Source organism: Salvelinus alpinus, chromosome 7, assembly GCF_045679555.1.
Source record: "Salvelinus alpinus chromosome 7, SLU_Salpinus.1, whole genome shotgun sequence".
In the NCBI taxonomy this organism is placed as follows: Eukaryota; Metazoa; Chordata; class Actinopteri; order Salmoniformes; family Salmonidae; genus Salvelinus; species Salvelinus alpinus.
In genome coordinates this window covers 32,682,241-32,695,145 of record NC_092092.1, presented here as the reverse complement: position 1 = coordinate 32,695,145, position 12,905 = coordinate 32,682,241, and the positions used below count along the sequence as shown (strand labels likewise).

The 12,905-nt window shown below is 44.5% G+C and overlaps 1 protein-coding gene and 1 long non-coding RNA gene across 2 annotated transcripts in view; both read left to right on the top strand.

The window, feature by feature from the left end:
- The window catches only part of LOC139580836 (carbonic anhydrase-related protein 10-like), a gene marked incomplete in the record, with an annotated part of 315,977 nt that overhangs the window by 276,456 nt on the left and 26,616 nt on the right, over positions 1-12,905 (top strand).
- On the top strand, positions 4,467-12,849 carry LOC139580837 (uncharacterized). The gene is made up of 2 exons (XR_011676104.1): positions 4,467-5,417; positions 12,763-12,849. It is a non-coding gene; the product is annotated as an uncharacterized lncRNA (long non-coding RNA).

Genomic DNA, 12,905 nt, shown 5'->3' with positions numbered 1-12,905 from the left:
GAGAGCGCATAGATAGATGCGAGAAGGAATTATATATACAACGAGTTGTTTGTGTATGTCTGGTATGAAAGTGAATTGTGTTTGCGTGTGATCAGGGGTGTATTCATTTGGCCAATTCTGTTGAAAAACGTTTCTTAAACGGAAGCAAATGGAACAAAACGGGGATAAACATGAATTTGTCCGATAGAAACTCTCATTTGCAACTGTTAGACTAATGATTACACCCTAGATCAGCTAGATCAGGAAAGAGTGTGCAAGGCGGTATTGAATGTGTCACTGTTTGTCACCTTGATTACAAAACAATTCTCTCAACCTGTGCACCTACGTTGTAAACTTTTGTTCATAGGGTAGGTTGTATTAACCTATTAATGGGTACAGGGACAATGTTAGTATCATGTAGTAGCCTATACCTATCGATGTTAGATTGAGCTGGGTGAATGGAATATGAATGACAGTCATCTGATATGCTGTAGTAGAAATAAGGCCATGTTCATAAATAAAATGTTTTATCCTCCCTCATCTTAAACAGCACCTACCGCCACTGACGCACACGTGTTGTTCAAGCAATGCATAAACAACACTGTGAGCATGAGAGACTTCATCATGAGTCTGGCACACAGGGTACTTGAGCGACATATGAGGGCCAAGTCAGCAGTAGCAGCAGCAAAGATTCCACGTGAGCCATTGCGCCAAATTGCGTACAGCTCCCGGAGAGGACAAACTTTACGGTGGGCAGATAAACTCCGAACAGAACCCACTACACCTGTTTCAGCTGCAAGCCACTTGTTTGTGGGAAGTGTTGCAATCAGGTAAAGTGAGGAAGATTTGTGGTGACTGTTAGGACAAGCGTTAGCAGCTAAATGAGATCCAACTGTTGCGTGAAGAGGTCCAAAATAATGTGTCCAATAACTGACCATAATAGGTTATTTTTAGCCGCTGTCATATTGATATTTATATTAAAATGCCATTATTGTTTTTGTGTTGATTTTCACTATTATGTTCTTTCAAATATTTACATTTGGTATTCTAATGTTACCTAAGACCTTCATAAACACAACCAAATGGCATTGGCACGAAGGGGGGTCCAACGAGGACAGGCGTTTCTAGTTCAATTTATTTATTTGACTGGTGGCTATTGGTACTCCTCGAGGCCTGGCTATTCTACTGTTAAATATGTATACAGTCATTTTGACCGTGATGGCGCTTTGAGAATGAAATGCTCGGAAAGATTTAGTATTTTATGATATTTATCTGGAAGTACTGCTAGTGTAAAATACACATATTTAGGAGAAGTCAGGGACAGGTGAGTTCAAAGTTTTCATTGAAATTAAGTCATTGAAATGACAAAATTTAAAAGGGTTAACATATATATGTTTTTTTACAATCACCTTCATATACACCAGCTACAATAGCCATTCTGTTAATAAGGATACAACATATGAAATTCTGGTCATCATAATAGTGGGACATAGTGGATCCTCTTGTATCAATATCACCATATTGATCTGTGTTTTTAGTAGACATGATTGTTCTGTTTGTCTTATTCAAATCAAATCAAATGTTATTGGTCACATACGCCAAATACAGCAGGTATGGATGTTGCCTGTAGTCCATGGCTCCTGGAGTTATGGTTATGGTCCAGTTGATACATGCACCGGCAACATTAGCTGTGTGCCGTTATGTTCTTAATGATACACCATACGGCAATCATAATAATAGAACATTTAGGATCGTCTTGCATCAATATCACCTTATTGATCTGTGTGTTTAGTAGACGTGATTGTTCTTTTTTTCCTCATTACTGTGATGTTGTCGTTTCATATTATTGATATTGTATCTGAGCTGGTAATACAGTACCAGGCCCCCTAGACACACACACAGCAATCTCCTTTATAACATGTTTACCTTGTCGGGATGATTACCTTGAACACAATATTTCCTTGCTGTGGTCATCATTACAGCTTAATTGGCTTTAGGATATCCTGTCTTCTGTAGAAAACATCAATGTAAACAAATTAAAAACATGTTAGATTTTCTGATTTAACAAATCCTGCGGTGTCGAGTTAGAGAAGGAGAGATGAAGCTCGAGGAAAATAATAGCTTGACCTCTTGAATGAACTTTTCCATTTACACTTTTCGAGAGGATCCTTTTAGAAATGCTCAGTCAAAGACTCCCATTCCCAATGTCTCTCTCTATCTCTCTTTCTCTCTCTCTCCATCCCTCCTCCCCTCTCTTCTGTGAGGATGATCTTCCTCGCTTTCTACTCTTCTCCCTCCCTCCCTTCCACCCTCCTCATGTTCTGTCCACTCCAGCAGCAGGTGGTGGAGTGGTACTATAGAATAGAGCTTTGTGATCGCATATCAAATGCACACAAACAAGTAAGTACAAAACACTCCCCTCCCCTAATGCACACTGCTGATTGTTGTTCTCTCCTGTTGGCTAGTATCCTCCTGTGGTATTGAAACCAACTTCCTTGTCTAAGAGAGAACAGACATGTCAGCTGTCAGGAAACCACAATAGAGATGCTGTTTACTAGAGATGTTAGTGTGATTGTGGTTTGATGTGGAGGATGGATGCTTTGGTTCGGATGACACACTGTGTTGCTATTCTCAGCCTAGATTGTCGCTCTGTTTCTTGTGCCTTGTGAGAAGAACTTGTGTGAAGTGACAAAACATACTTTTGATGAGTCTAATAGTCAGTGGTTTACTATCAATGTGTTTGTGTGTTTGTGTGAGTCAACATATCAACACACAAACACAAACACAAAATGAAATAAAAACAAAAATGTTCCCTCTTCAAAGCTGAGCAGGCTGGTTCCAAGTGGCGATTAGAACTGTCAAAAGAACACGGGACGTCATACATAAAACTGTCAAGTTAAGAAATTAAAGTGCAGCAAAGCACTTACTCATATGATTTTGAATTCATTAATACAAATTATGGCTTGAGATGTGGAGTGAAATAACTCAGTGGACTGTTGACGATACCTGAGCCATGTTATAGGATAGCATAATTCACACACAACACATTGCTGTATGGATGTTGGATGGCTGTGGAAGTTAGCAACAATCCACAATGTTGCTGTCACAATGTATTTCAAGTGATATAATATCCTCTGTCTTTTAAATGGTAGAATCGTTGGTTTGGCTATCGGTAGCTGAAATTTAATTCCATATCACTGCACTTTGGCTATTAGTGTACATTACGCACAGATCTAGGATCAGTGTCCTTGCCAAATCATGCAACACTGACCTTAGACCAGTGTCAAAGCAACAGTGACGAGACAGCCTATAGGGAGGAGGTCAGAGGTCAGAGACCTGGCTGTGTGGTGCCAGGACAACAACCTCTCCCTCAACGTGATCAAGACAAAGGTGATGATTGTGGACTACAGGAAAAAGAGGACCGAGCACACCCCCATTCTCATCAACTGGGCTGTAGTGGAGCAGGTTGAGAGCTTCAAGTTCCTTGGTGTCCACATCACCAACAAACTATCATGGTCCAAGCACACCAAGACAGTCGTGAAGAGGGCACGACAAAACCTATTCCCCCTCAGGAAACTGAAAAGATTTGACATGGGTCCTCAGATCCTAAAAAGGTTCTACAGCTGCACCATCGAGAGCAACCTTACTGGTTGCATGACTGCCTGGTATGGGAACTGCTCGGCCTCCGACCGCAAGGCACTACAGAGGGTAGTGCGTATGTCCCAGTACATCACTGGGGCCAAGCTTCCTGCCATCCAGGACCTCTATACCAAGTGGTGTAAGAGGAAGGCCCTAAAAATTGTGAAAGACTCTAGCTACCGTAGTCATAGACTGTTCTCTCTGCTTCTGTTCTCTCTACCGGAGCGCCAAGTCTAGGTCCAAGAGGCTTATAAAACAGCCACTACCCCCAAGCCATAAGACTCCTGAACATCTAATCAAATGGCTACCCAGACTATATGACCCCCCCCCCATCCCCCCTCCTCTTTTACACCGCTGCTACTCTCTGTTGTTATCATCTATGCATAGTCACTTTAATAACTCTACCTACATGTAGATATTACCTCAACTATCCGGTGCCCCCGCACATTGACTCTGTAGCGGTACCCCCCTGTATATAATCTCGCTATTGTTATTTTACTGCGGCTCTTTAATTACTTGTTACTTTTATTTCTTATTCTTAATCGTATTTTGAATTTTTGAACTGCATTGTTTGTTATGGGCTTCTACTACACCTTTTGTATTCGGCACATGTGACTAATGCAATTTGATTTGATTTGAGTGTCTAGAGGGTTTCTCTATTCCTATCAGCGTATCACTATGAGACAGATAGCCGTACACCATCACTTCTCTCTCCTTGCCCAGCTCAATACACACTCCACTAGCCTCGTTTTTTACCCCGTTGCCTTTAGCCATTTATCCTGGGATGTGCACTCAACCACAGGAGCAGATATTGGATGGAAAGACTTGTTATTCTGGACCACGTGTGTGTATGTGTAGCAGTGTGATGTTGTTCCCCTAGATTACGCACCAAATTGCACACAAGGACCAATTCAAATAGGCCAGGTCAAGAGGGGATGTTAATAATTTGATAATAATAATAATAATAATTCAGTGTATTTTTTTATTTAATTACAGCTGCATAGCTAATGTTTTTATTTGGTGTACAAACACTTTTTCATACCAATATTGTACATACAAGTGATTGTAAAAGTTTTGTATATTTTGGTTTGGCCCATCGCGGGTTATCTGTATTCCCATACCACTTTATCGTTCTCTTTTGCCTGACCCTCGGCTAGCAAGGTATGTTGTCCTTGGCTCCGAAACTGTTTAATATAAAACCGTCATAAGGTTATACAATGTACTGTTTTGCAACCATACGTTGTTATAGTGTGGACAGTGTAGGAATTTATGTTAACAAGTTTCACAGAGCTCACTGACTGGGGTATCTGTTGTAACTTCTGAGTACTTGTGACAGTGGTTGAGTGAGTGTCCATGTGCTCGCGCAGGTGCTGGAGAGCTGTGACTGCACCAAGGGTAACGTGTGTGTTGTCTCTTCGTGTGCAGGTATGTCTTTTATTTTGTCAGAATTATGTTCTGTATAGTTTTACTTGTATATGCTGTTGTGCAGCGAGTGTGTGCACGCAGCACCTGTTAATTCCTTTTGGCGCTCTTTTGCCTGACCCTCGGCTAGCAAGGTGCCGGAGAGCTGTGACTGCACCAAGGGTAACGTGTGTGTTGTCTCTTCGTGTGCAGGGCAAATAAAAAGATTTCAACGAGCAGACCATCAGTTGTGGCAGCGTCCTAATTAAAAATACACAACGCAGAATGAACCACGCTACAAACTGGTGCCGCGACCTGCCGACTGGTTAGCTCAAGCTGACCACCGGAGCTGTGCATGTGGAGGAGATGCGCGACCCGCGCATGCGCACTTGTTGATGGTTTGCTATAAGTGAATGTATACTGTAAATAGTGAAGGTGAATGTAGCATATTCACTAGATAATTGTATTGGTGTTCATTTGCATGTTTTGAGGGAATTTGTTTATTGCATTTTTTTTGTATTTGTATGCAGTAAATTACATTGTAGTTTAGTTCTCTATTGAGCCATGGAAGACTCTCAAGTCCATAAGATGAGTTATGCTGGGGATTTTGGTGTGGTTAGTGTGGGTAGAGGGAGGGGTGTCTATGCATTTACACCATTGGTACAGTCAGCTCCTGGGAGTAGAGTGGCTGCTAGTCCTGAGTTTACAAGCACTGGGAGGGGTAGGCTGTTTACTCCACCTGACCAGGGTCTCCCACCTCTGTCTCTTGATGTACCATTGTCCCCAGTCCTCAGTAATAATGGGACACCGAGTCAGCTTAGTGACCTTATTAAGCAGATTGGTTCAGAGATAGGAGAATCTATCAGAGCGAGTTTACTGCAGCCTGGGGCTTCAAGTCTTTCTCCTGCCCATTCCCCTGAACAATGTGGGTCAACTTTTATTGATGCGTCCAAGCTGAATCTGGTTGTGAAGTCAGAGGTTAGTGCTCCACCTTTCTTCAGGGGTGATGGCTCAGATAAGTACTCTGTCCTGGAGTGGGAGGAGCTAATGGGAGTCTACCTAGAGAAGAGGGGTTACACTGGGTCTGAGAATGTTGGGGAGGTGATGTCTAGGCTCATGGGGAGGGCACGGGATGTGACCAAAGTCTGGATGCGTAACAACCCTGTTGTCACAGATGTTAAGGCAGTGTTCAGTGTTCTCAAGCAACACTTTGGGGATACTGTCTACTCAGGTATGCCATTAGCTGATTTCTATTCAATGAGACCATATGCTAATGAGGGTCCACTAGATTTCTGGATTAGGCTTAACAAAGCTGCAGAGGCAGCTGAACAGTACCTTGTAAGTGAGGGTAGAACCTTGCCCAATCAGTGCTCAGAGTTGGCAGTCATGTTTGTACGCAACTGTCCTGATAAAGAGTTGGCCCAAGTGTTCAAATGCAAACCCCTTCGTGACTGGACAGCCAGTGAGGTACAGGATCGTTTGGATGAACTGTTAAGGGAGCGTAAAGCATGTAGAACACAACTTTCACAGCAGGTGGCTGCTGTCTTCGACTCCCCCCAGGAGGAAGTGGATCCTGAGAGCAGACCTAATGTGTCATCTTTTTCTCGATGTGGCCGTGAACCAGAACAGGCCCAATCTGTATCTGAGGGTGGGACATTAGAGAAAGTTTTGAGTATGCTAGAGAAGGCTCTTGTCAGCAATACTCAGTCTGTGAACAGAGGGCCCCGTAAACAGTTCCCCAAACGTGAGCGTGAGTGCGCTGTCTGTGGAAGCACTAATCACTGGACCAAAGCTCACTGTCAGATGCACCAGCTGTGTTTCAAGTGCTTCTCTCCTGGCCACATGAGCTTTGACTGTAGTGAGACTGGGAAGCGAAAGAGCCCTGTATGTGGACAGACTGGCAGGTCTCAGGAAAACTAGAAAGTCTCCATTCTGAGGAGGGCAATGTGAGGCAGTCTAATTTTTCCTCCACTGATGATGATATCCAATCTGTTTATTCTTATTTTTGTGAGTCAGTACCCAAGAACAACACAGTCATTTTTCAGAACACAATGAGAATTTCTCAGAATGACAGTTTGTTTTACACCACCGTGCTAGTACAGGATAAAGTTGAGCTGAAGGGGATGTTAGATAGTGGGTCCATGGCTACTACTCTGCGCGCAGATATTGTACCTCGGTTGAGGGAGGCAGGAGTGGTAGAGGGGAACTTTCTAGCTCCTTCAGACATCATACTGGTGGGTTGTGGTGGGACGCAAACTAGCCCAGTGGGCATGTGTGACTTGAAAATACAGCTTTATGGCTTCAGTTATGTAGTCCCAGTGCTGATTGTAGATGGGCAGGTTGATGAACTCATTGTTGGCACTAACGTGTTGAAGTCTCTGATTAGACAGTTCAAATCAAATGACAGCTACTGGCGGGTGGTGGGTACGCCAGGTCCCTCTGGCCAGTGTGAGGACAGCCAGTTCCTGCGTCTCCTATCAAATCTGGAGAGATGGAGAGGAGACTCCATCCCAGATAAAGTGGGCACCATTAAGTTGAAGAGGGCAGTAACGCTCCAACCCATGAGTGAGCATCTGGTGTGGGGCCGCTTACCCCCAAAGACAAAACTCTCTGTGGGCAGTACTGTTGTTGTCGAGCCCAGCACGTCTCGTTGTGTGAATCGACACATACTAGTAGGGAGAGTAGTTACGCCTCTGTGGGGGGATGGATGGCTCCCTGTGAAGATTGTGAATCCAACAACTTCGCCAGTTACCCTGAGACGAAATGCTAAAGTGGCAGATGTGTACCCTTGTATTGCATTGGAGGATTTTGATGATGTCAAGCAGCAAGCTGCTTACCAGAACGTGGCAAAAGTACAATGTGACAGCTCACATGGCAGTCTTACAGCTAAGAGTTCAGTTGGTGGCAGTGTAGTTAATGACAACAGTACACTGAGCAATCTTGGACTTCAAGGCCTGTCTGTTGAGGAGTGTCCAGTTTCACAGTTCTGGAAAGACAAACTTGTCGGCTTAATTGAGAAGTATGACACGGTGTTCTCTAGACATAGCCTGGATTGTGGAGAGGCAAAAGAGTTCTGCCATCGCATACGGCTGACTGATGACCGCCCATTTCGATTACCTTATCGTAGGCTTTCTCCAGCTGATTACCAAAAACTCAGGGAAACACTGGATGATATGGAGGAAAAGGAAATCGTCAGAAAATCCAGCAGCGAGTATGCCTCACCATTGGTGCTGGTATGGAAAAAGAATGGGGACTTGCGTCTATGTACTGACTTTAGGTGGTTAAACGCCCGCACAGTGAAGGATGCTCATCCACTGCCTCATCAGGCTGATGTACTGGCGGCGCTGGGAGGTAATGCCTTCTTCAGCACAATGGACTTGACATCTGGGTACTACAATGTGCCACTGCATGAAGAGGATAAGAAATACACTGCCTTTTCCTCTCCTTTAGGTCTGCACGAGTACAATCGTTTGCCTCAGGGCCTTTGCAACAGCCCAGCTACTTTTATGAGAATGATGCTGACCATCTTTGGGGACCAAAACTTTCTAAGTCTCCTTTGCTATTTGGATGATCTGATGGTTTTTGCTAAGACGGAGGAAGAGAGTCTGCAGAGACTTGAGATGGTTTTCCAGCGGTTGCAGGAGCACAATCTTAAACTGTCTCCGTCTAAGTGCAAGTTTTTGAGGAGGTCTGTTAAGTTTTTGGGCCACATCATTTCTCAGGAGGGCGTAGCCACTGATCCTGCTAAGGTTCAAACCATTTTGAATGTGACTGAGAGTGAGATGATGGAAGCTGATGGTGTCACTCCGTCTCCTAGCAAAATCCGTTCTTTCCTTGGTATGGTAGTATACTATCAACACTACATTGAGAATTGTTCCATGGTTGCTAGGCCATTGTTTCAGCTGACTACAGGTCAGAAGAAGCCTAGGAGAGGCAAGGGCAGAAAGAGGCCTGGTCCCTCTCGCAGGCTCACTGCTGCAGACTGGACTGCTGAATGTCAACTCGCGTTTGAAGCTTTGAAAGCAGCACTAGTTGACCAGGCACTGCTGGCTCATCCAGATTTTTCTCAGCCATTTTTGCTTTCTGTTGATGCATCTACTAGTGGTTTGGGAGCTGTACTATCCCAAGTGCAAGATGGGAAGGCCATAGCCAGGCCAATAGCTTTTGCTAGTAAATCTCTTAATCATGCACAATCCAAGTATCCTGCTCACCGGCTGGAATTTCTAGCCATGAAATGGGCCATTCATGATAAGTTCAGCCATTGGCTGCGAGGGCATAAGTTTACGGTGTGGACCGACAACAATCCACTCAAATATATTCTTACAAAGCCGAGACTTGATGCATGTGAGCAGAGATGGGTTGCAAAGCTGGCACCTTTTGATTTTGATATCCAGTACATACCAGGGCCCAAGAATGTCGTTGTTGATGCTTTGAGCAGAGAGCCATTTGTCCGCTCCAAAGTTCTGCACCGACTGACAAGAATTCCATATGATGTCCTGCTGGAGGAAGCCAGAGGTCTTCGACTGGATGATGTACAAGACATGTTCCGTCTCTCCTGTGAGCAGCCCGAGGCTGGCTGTGGAACGTCTATGGCTCCTGGGAGTGAGTTGAGTAGAGCTGGAGACGATGTCAGTGGGTTGGTTTCCTGTGAAGAGGTGTCTGCTGTCCTCCAGGCCCATCGCCGATGGGATGATGGTGCCACAGTGAGGGCCGTTTCACATGTGCAGCACCTTGAGAAGTTGATGTCCATGGGTCAGAGCCCTTTACCTGTCCTTACACACAAGGAGCTGTATGATAACCAGTCACTGGATCCTATCATCAGCAGAGTCATGTTCTTTGTAGATAGAGGCCGGCGCCCATCTAGGAGAGAGCGAGTCTTTGAAGCTAAAGAAACAGTTTATACTCTAAGACAGTGGGGGAAACTCACCACGCGGTTAGGGATTCTGTATCGTGTCTCAAAACACCCAGTGAGTAAGAAGAAAATATTCCAGTATGTTGTACCTGTGTCTTTGAGAGGCCTTGTGTTGAAGGGAGTTCATGATGATGCTGGTCATCAGGGTCAGCAGCGCACATTGTGGCTCACGAGACAGCGGTTTTACTGGGAATCTATGGAGAAGGATGTCAAGGAATACGTGGCCCACTGTAAGAGATGTGTGTTGAGTAAAGCACCTGAGCCTGAAGCAAGAGCTCCACTTGTCTCCATTGTGACAACGGCACCTTTAGAACTTGTGTGTATTGATTTCTGGACTGCCGAAGATTCAAACAACAAGTCTATTGATGTGTTAGTAGTGACTGATCACTTTACTAAGCTGGCCTGTGCGTATCCATGTCCAAACCAGTCTGCTAAGACTGTTGCTCGTGTTCTCTGGAATAATTTCTTCTGCATTTATGGGTTCGCTGATTGCATCCATTCTGACAGGGGTGCTAACTTTGAGAGTTTACTTATTGCAGAATTACTTCAGTTATCTGGTGTTGAAAAGTCCCACACCACACCTTATCATCCCATGGGTAACGGTCAAGCAGAACGTCTGAATCGCACACTGGGTGGGATGATTAGAGCTCTGCCAGCTAGGTCTAAGGCTAAATGGCCTCAGATGTTGAACACATTGACATTCTCCTATAACTGCACTGTTCATGAGACTACTGGGTTTCCACCCTTCTTCTTGATGTTCGGACGCACCCCTAGGTTGCCGGTAGATGTTATGTTTGAAAGTGTGCTGTTGGATGGGGACACAGTAGATGTGGATAAGTATGTCCAGTCTCTGGGTGAGGATCTGAGAGAGGCCATGACATTGGCCCAGCAGCATGCCAGTAAGCAACAAAAGAGACAAGCCGAGGTCTACAACAGACGGTCTAAGGGTCACTCGGTGCAGAAGGGAGATAGAGTTCTACTTGCTAACAAGGGGGAGAGGGGCAAGAAGAAACTGGCTGATCGCTGGGAGAGTGTGGTGTACATAGTGGTTGCAAAGAACAGCTCACTGAACACATATCGTATCCAACACCCTACCACTGGACGCATCAAAACTGTGCATAGGAACCTGATTATGCCAGTCAACTTTCTGCCTTTACCTTCGTGGGAGGAACCTGAGGGTCACGGATCTCTATCGAGTGGTGACGTGATCTCTGAGATGTCTGCAAAGTCCAGCCAAATGGATGGGAGTGACGCCAGGACTGTCCACTGGGTAGCAGGCCTTCCTGAGTCTTCTGGGAGGATACTCCAAGAGGATGGTGAAGTCCCGGCTGATGGAAGTGAGGTGGAACAACCGTATGAAGTCCCCTTAAGTGAGGTGTGCTCAGCAGAAGTGGACCAGAGAGATATCCCCGAAGCCTACAAGAGTTCTGATTGCGAAACTCCATTCAGTGTGGATGATGTTACCTTGGTTGAAGATGCTTCGTCAGTGTGGTCTGTGACAATCTACCAGGATTCTGATCAGTCGTCTGACACTACTAGTGTTGAGTCGGTAACTGAAAGTGGGCTGGCTCCGGAGATCTGTAGTACTCCCCATCCTGAGGTTAGACCTCTGAGCAGGGTTAGTGCTGTCTGTGACATTCCTGCTAGGTTTGTGGGTGAGGGTGTTCGGACTAGACTAGGTAGACTTATTAAGCCAGTGGATAGGCTAATCCAAACTATGTCTACACAGGAAATGAAACAGTTCTTGGTTTCTCAGTGACGGTAGGATATTGCCTACCTTTTTCTTTTGTAGGAATGTAGGAATCTAAGCATGTCTTAGAATGATTTGTGGGTTTGTCTAATATATTTGACAATTCATGTAACTTTGTGTGTAGTCCATCGGCATAAAATGTATATGGCATTTTTCGTATACGGTTGAATAAGGGATTAGCTACCCCTTATTTTTCCTAATCCTTCGCGGGATAGCGTTTCAGCTGATCGACCATTTGTGGGTCTAGAATTAAGGGACTACACTGGGTTACTCTGTTGCCCTGTGGGTGTGAATTTTTTTTCTTTCTTTGCTTTGTTACCTTTGAGGTAATGTGTTTTGTTTTGGGCCTATAATCTAGTGTAAAACAGTGGGGGTGAATGTAGCAGTGTGATGTTGTTCCCCTAGATTACGCACCAAATTGCACACAAGGACCAATTCAAATAGGCCAGGTCAAGAGGGGATGTTAATAATTTGATAATAATAATAATAATAATTCAGTGTATTTTTTTATTTAATTACAGCTGCATAGCTAATGTTTTTATTTGGTGTACAAACACTTTTTCATACCAATATTGTACATACAAGTGATTGTAAAAGTTTTGTATATTTTGGTTTGGCCCATCGCGGGTTATCTGTATTCCCATACCACTTTATCGTTCTCTTTTGCCTGACCCTCGGCTAGCAAGGTATGTTGTCCTTGGCTCCGAAACTGTTTAATATAAAACCGTCATAAGGTTATACAATGTACTGTTTTGCAACCATACGTTGTTATAGTGTGGACAGTGTAGGAATTTATGTTAACAAGTTTCACAGAGCTCACTGACTGGGGTATCTGTTGTAACTTCTGAGTACTTGTGACAGTGGTTGAGTGAGTGTCCATGTGCTCGCGCAGGTGCTGGAGAGCTGTGACTGCACCAAGGGTAACGTGTGTGTTGTCTCTTCGTGTGCAGGTATGTCTTTTATTTTGTCAGAATTATGTTCTGTATAGTTTTACTTGTATATGCTGTTGTGCAGCGAGTGTGTGCACGCAGCACCTGTTAATTCCTTTTGGCGCTCTTTTGCCTGACCCTCGGCTAGCAAGGTGCCGGAGAGCTGTGACTGCACCAAGGGTAACGTGTGTGTTGTCTCTTCGTGTGCAGGGCAAATAAAAAGATTTCAACGAGCAGACCATCAGTTGTGGCAGCGTCCTAATTAAAAATACACAACGCAGAATGAACCACGCTA